Source organism: Chionomys nivalis, chromosome 13 (assembly GCF_950005125.1).
Source record: "Chionomys nivalis chromosome 13, mChiNiv1.1, whole genome shotgun sequence".
Classification (NCBI taxonomy): Eukaryota; Metazoa; Chordata; class Mammalia; order Rodentia; family Cricetidae; genus Chionomys; species Chionomys nivalis.
This window is the reverse complement of record NC_080098.1, coordinates 30,156,215-30,163,385: the sequence shown is the minus strand read 5'-3', so window position 1 is coordinate 30,163,385 and position 7,171 is coordinate 30,156,215.

Sequence of the window (7,171 nt, the reverse complement as noted above, 5' to 3'; positions counted from 1 at the left end):
ACTTCATAAGGAGGTTGCAGTATGGGAGGCAATGCTTCCTAACAGCATCTAAAGTGAGCGCAAAGTGCCTGGTGCTTTAATGAACAGTGTACTCCTCTCATAAGGCTGTGCCGCCTAAATCCAAATAAACCGCAAAGGTGAGACCATGCCAGAACTTTTCTTTCTCCATGGTGGAGTTTAGACTTCCTCAGGCTCTCCTGATATACCAGGGTCCCAGGTTCTACTCTGAAGCCTTTTGTTTCTTCCTTAGAGGCATTTTGGAATGAGTTTTCTGCTGTTTGTTGGTTTGAGACATGGTCTCATGTAACCTAGGTTGGACTGGAACTCATTATGTAGCCAAGGTCTTGTACCTGTGATTCCTCTGGCATCACTTTCAGGGTGTTGGGGTTAAAAGAATACACCACCATTCCCAACTGGTGCAGTGCTGAGGCCAGAACCCAGAACTTCAGAGATGGTAGATAAGCATTTATCTACTGAGTGACATCTCAGCCCTTCCCTGGAGGTGTATTGATCGTCCGTCCATCCTCTCCTATACCCTCCAGAGTATGGCTTGTATCAGTTAGTCATTGCTGTATGCTGAGTGCCTTTATCATTTATGTTTTCTCAAGAATCTGCAGAGTAACCAGCTAACACATTGTTAAACCTAAAAGAGCACTGGTGCAAATGTTTCTTTTTTTATTAGATTTAAAAAAAAAAAATACCAATCCAAATTCCCACTCCCTCCCCTCCTTTTATTTCCTCCACACACCCTCTCACCCCACTCCCTCTAATCCTAAGAGAGGGTAAGGCACTTTGCTTTGTGGAAAGTCCAAGGCCCCCCCCTACTACATCTAGGCTGAGCAAGGTATACATCCAAAGAGAATAGGATCCCAAAAAGCCAGTACATGCAATAGAGATAAGTCCCAGTGCCACTGCCAGTGGCCCCTCAGTCCACCCCAGCCATAAAACTGTCAACCACATTCAGAGGGACTAGCTTTGGCCTATGCCTGTCCCTTCCTAGTCCAGCTAGAGTTGGTGAGCTCCCATTAGCTCAGTTTTTGAATGTGTTCCAGATAATAGAAAAATCAGCTTGCCTGCCTTGTTCATGGTGGGAACACTGAAGAGTCTGAGCAAGCAAAGGGACTTTCTCTAAGTCTGGCAAACTTAATTCAACCCCCAGCATCCACATGGTGAAAGAGAGAACATATTCAGGCAAGCTGTCCCCAGTCCTTCACATGTGTGCTATAGCACTCACATGTGATTATGAACACAGGAGCACAAAAGCACACATGTGTACACACACACACACACAATAAATAAAAAATAATAAATGTTTATTTCAAAAGAATGATGACGTTGGTTTGGCATTAAAGTTTGACAAAGAAACACAAAAGGCATCTAGGCATATATTTTATCACTTGTTCTGTTAACTCCATGCCAGGGGAAGGGCTCTAAGGAACCCCAGAAGGTGGTTCCTGCCTCACTCAACAAGAGTAACAAGTGAATTTTCTTGTGGAACTGAATGTTCTGTCTCTTCCACCCTTTGCTCCTTGCAATTTCCAGCTGACATACTTCATCCATCTCACAAAGGTGAGGAATGAGGTATTGGCAGTAGACAGATCTTATCATTGACACAACCCTTGCTACAAGTTGTTTGCATGCCAAGAGAGGGCTTGTCTTTGAGGGGAAAAGATAGTTCAAAGGAACAAATGGGTGCCTTCATGAAAGAAGGATAGGATGTGGATTAAGTCCAGGTGACCAAATAGCTCCTTCTTCTTAAATCAATCCGCAAGCTGCACTTTGTGCCTGTAAATCAAGCTACCAAGCTACAAGCACACACATGCATGTGCACACACAAATACACACACACACACACACACACAGTGGGGGGGGCACATTTAGTCCAGTAGAAATATAAAGACATCAAGGAAGCAGGAATCGAGGTGCAGTGCAAATACTAAACGAAACTCATTTTATATCATCTTCTATCTGAGGATCACATCCTTTCTTGAACATTACCCAATTAATTTACCCAGCACCTCTATAAGATATCAATTATTAGGAACTAAGCAATTAGTGTGCAGGAGAAAGAGAACATTCAGCAGCAGCCTAGGCAGCGTGAAATTAGGGACCAGGGTAGAGGAAGAAGGCAATTCCTTATCCTTTCAAGAGGGTACTAAGTAAAATTGTCCTAGTTATCAAAGGCATAGCAAAGATGTAGCTAATCTCCAGGCAGTGCTGCAACATGAAAGCATGTCTTAAGTTTAGGGATCATAAAAGAGCAAAGCTATCTCTTCAGCACAGAGTGGGCTGCATCGTCTGCTTCTTGTACATATTCCTCCTGAGCTTGAGAATCATCCCTGAGTCTGAGTTCAGAGTCTTCTAGGAATGCAGCAATGTGTTTGGTGCAGATTGGCTGTAGAAAAACTTAAAGCTCAGCAGCTAACGTGTGTGTGTGTGAGGGGGTGTTTTATGTGTGTGTTCATAATCATCTCTCACAGAACTTGAATTCAGTTTACCAGCTAGTGTGTTCCTTGGAATCCCTGACTCTGGCCCCAATCCCTAGCACTGGGGATAAAGATGTACTATAAAATATCCAGGGATTTTGTGGGAGGGTTTTTGTTGTTGCTACTTATTCTTTTGTTTTTGTTTTGTTTCGTTTTTGCTTTTTTTTTTTAATTTGTATGAGTGCTGAGGATCATAACTCAGGACCTCACACTTACTCAGTAGGCATATTCAGAATGTGAGCCATCTCTCCAGGGTACCTACTCCTTTTTAAATTTTTTTTAACTTTTTGAAGGCTAAATGTAATTACATAATTTCCCCTGTTTCCTTCCTTTCTCAGCCTCACCTCTCCCATGCTCCCCTCGGGTTTCTTTTAAAAAAACCTCTTGTCCTCTTCTTCTTCTTCATGTTCCTCCTTGTTTTCCAGAATCCCTGGCTGTGAAGATTTCCTGTTGACACTCAACCACAAAATCCAGAGAAGAAGTAGAGATCCTGTTGAAGAACATATTAGTCACTGTGACATAATACCTGATGCAAACAGCTTAAGAGGGGGAATTTATTTGGGCTCATAATTTCAGAGAGTTCAGTTCATCACGAAAGGGAAAACGAAAGCATGGGGCAGAAGGTCCTCATGCCACAAATGACCAAGGACCAGAGAGTGGTAAAGAAAATAAGACCCAAGATATAACCTTCAAAGGTCTATCTGAGATGACGTACTTCCACCTAGATCCCACATCTGATTGTTCCACAGTTTTCAGCAATAGAACCAATTCCCAAAGAGAGAATAAAAGCCAGGAGCAGGGTTTCAGATGCAAATCAAAATGGCAAGAATGAAAAGGTGAACAGATACAGTGGAGGGCACATATTGGAATATTGGTTATACCAGGGTGGAGGATGAGCTGGAGGGGAGAGTGACCCTGAGTCTGCAATCACTTTATGTGATGCTTAGTCTTCATTGTCAGCTTAACTGGATTTGAAATCTCGTAGAAGACATGTCTTTGGCCATCTCTTGGAGGGCATATTGTTTAAGAAGGCAGAGGAGTCTAACTGAGGAAAGAAGACCCACCTTGAATATGGGCAGCACCACCATACTAGGGTACCAGACTAAATAAAATTAGAAGAATAAAAGGAAATCAAGCTGAGCATTCGCTCCACTTCCCAAGAATACATGAGCTGGCACATGCTCATGCTCAGGTGCCTTCCCTATATTAAGGCAATGTTTCCTAAAATTGAAAGTCAAATTAAACCTTCCTTCCTTTCAGTTGTTTGTTCCTGTCAGTAAGAAGAAAAGTCAATAATACATTCTGTTAATTCAGGGCAGTTACTGAAGTCTCAATCAAAAAAAAATAATCTCTGTTTGATACGCGAAGCCTCTCATTAGGTAAAAGGGTGAGGCACACTTAAGATCCAGCAGAGAATCACTGTACTGGCTCCAGCAGATAGGACAGGGGTAGGGCAATGACATTTCTTGAGAGATATAGCTACAGTGGTGCGGAACCAGGCTCCAAGGAATAGACATAAATGTGTAGGCACTCAAGCAGATAGACGGTCAATGGAGAGAGCCGGAAACTGAGAGAGAGATGAAAGAGACACTTCAAGAAAGATCCAAGGATCTTCCCTCAGCAAATGGACATACAACGAAACAAAAAAGACAGAAGTTCAATTTTGAATTTCCCCATGAGGTATTTCAAGCACTTTCTGGTCAAATGTAATGGTGCGTTCCTTCCTTTCACAGCTGTGTGCCCTTCTTTCCATGCTGGCGTTTACCTCACTTCCTTGGATTTATGGTTAGTTTTTGTAAATCCAACTCTGGGGGCCGGGCGGTGGTGGCGCACGCCTTTAATCCCAGCACTCGGGAGGCAGAGGCAGGTGGATCTCTGTGAGTTCGAGACCAGCCTGGTCTACAGAGCTAGTTCCAGGACAAGCTCCAAAACCACAGAGAAACCCTGTCTCGAAAAAAAAAAAAAAAAAAACCAACTCTGGCAGAGCACTGTAATTCAATCGGTCATTTCTGCTCCCATACCGACACCTGGCATGGTCCTCAGACAGAAACCCTTAAGAAAATAGCATGGGAGGTAATACATTTGACATACTGAATTTCCTGAAGTCAGAAAGAAAGTTGTTAATGTGGGGACCATTCTAGAGCCTGACCCCTTGGTTGAAGGGTGTGATGATGAGAATCATTTAGTGTAGGATACGAAGCATTAGGCATACCCCCACTGTTTCATATTGTACACTCATTTATTAACCTACTGCATGCATAATTTGTAACTAATACTACTGTTGCTCCCCCTTTATTTTTTTTTAGTGAACATATTTGGAATATTTGAAAAACTCAAAGTAGAATTGTGATGGCTGTTTCTGTTCAGAGTTTCCATGGTTAAGAATGTAATTTTCCAATTATGACAGAGCAATGCAAATAGAGTTATCTCCCTCCGTGTATTTATTCAGCTATGCATAAATGCATGTTGTAAGTCCCACTGTGAATTTAAAATAAAAATAGAAAATCTATAATACAAACCCTAACACTCCCCAAAGCCCACATTACACACACACACACACACAATTTTCTTGAAAGTATCCATAGCCTCTTTTTCAGATAAAAGTAACCTCAACAATAACCTTGTTATAGATCATTTGGGAAATGAATCTTTGATTAAGAGGTTTTGGGAAGTCCTTAAATCCTTGTTTCCCCTCCCCTTATCAAAAAAAATTAACTAACATATATAATGAGCTATATTATTTTTCTAACAGGCATTGTATTAAGTCTGCACATTAGATTCACTCACTTCCTGCTTTCAGGCAACTGTTACCTTTTGCAAAAAGCAAACCATCTCTGTACCCTGAATGCCTCTCAGCACAATAAGACTGTGACAAGGACATTTTTCCTCCTCCATGGTACACAGGGCAGTCTGTGTGGCTGACCCAGTGTTACAGTGAGTAATTTTAAAAAGGCTTATCATTATCCTGACAAAATGCAATGTAGGTGTGCGTGATTCATTTCTTAATAGTGTAGTCAGGAAATAAAGAGAGGAAGCAGGGCAGGCGATAATGCTGGCATTCCAGTCCCTGTGATATTAATTACTCAAGACACGTGCATGACATGTTGTTCATTTGTTCCTCACTGCGAGCTATCTTATCTCCGCTCACGAAGGCTGATTAGTGCAGGCAGCCTCCAGACATTCGCAGACACTCTTCAATCCTTCATTGTTCTGCCGCATTGATAGAAAATGGCCTGCATTCTGAAAGCACGGTAGAACTCCTTCACCCTTGCTTTGTTTCTCTTCATCCCTCCCACCCTCCACCCTCCCTTCTGTCCCCCACCTTTTCTTCCCCTTCTTCTTCATTCCCTCCCCTTCTCTCCCTTCCTCCTTTCCTTTTGTCCTCCCTTCCAACCTTCCTTTTTTGACCTGTTGTTCTTTTTGCCTGTGTCTTTTCACAAATGTCCCTCGTTGGAGCTTCAGTTCAACGTATATTGCAGAAGGAATCTTTACAGGAGATTTTTTTCCCCTTTCTCTTTTTGGCATGACTGCATCAAACATTTTACACCTTACCTATTGTGTGATTCTAGGTAATACTGAAAAAAATCAGTTTTAATATATTTTTAGTACCTCAGTCCTCTGTCCATGAGAATAACAGTATTTCTCCATAATGTTATTATGATTTGAAGTAAAATATCCCCAAACAGGCTTATGAGTTTCAATAATTGTTTCCTAAGTGTCGGCACTGTTTTTGGGAAGTTGTAAAAGGTTTGGGGCAGAAGGCATAGCTGGCAGAGATGGTTTGCAAGGTGTGGACTTGAAGGTTAAGGCCCAGGCTAGCTTCAGTTCTCAGCGCTGCTCCTTGACCCACAGAGGTGTGAAAAGCAGCAAGCTTCAGGAAGCTCCCAGCAGCACAGACAGTTTTTTCAGCTGTGTGGCCTCCATAATGAGTTCGCTCCTGAAACCCTGAACACAATTTACCCTCTTCCCCCTTGCAGCTGTTTCTGTTGGGTATTTTGTTATAGTGGGAAGAGAACTATTAATAATTCAAGCATATTCTGAGTTTTTAAAAATAATCTATGCTAGTGCAATCCCTTCGCGCAGATACATACCCTGGAGTTACTATTAGCAATTACCTAAAAGGACCTGATTGTAAGAAAACACATTCATCTTGATCCTGCCCTCCTGCAATCACCATCACTGCTTATGACAATCAGTTTAGCTAGATATTGCGCACAGAAACCCAGCTCGGTGTTACTGAAACTGACTAACTTGTTGTGGGATGGTATAATAAATGGAATGAAACACCAATTGTCTCCCAACATTTGCAATCAACCAAGCCCCAGACGAATCAGTGCTACATCCTTACCAGGTGCAGCTCCCTCTGAAGCTAGACTGCTTGCTTGGCTTTACTTCCTAATTCCACTCCCTGCCACTGGGGAAACAATAGTTCTGGGCCTCAACTGACCATTTAGAGAAAAGGATTTAGCAATGATCCCTAATTTGGAAAAAATGGTTCTGAAAAGTAAATGGCTCAGTACAAGCAAGATGTGTCATGTATGGAGCGAAAAGCTAAATAAATCTCCAGGGAATTTTTGTTCTTTCTTGTTATTTATATTCCAAGGATGACATAAACCCCAGTGGCCCCATAACTATGTGTAGACTGAGATTTCTGTTCTGCCTGGTTCCACAACCATTCAGTCCCA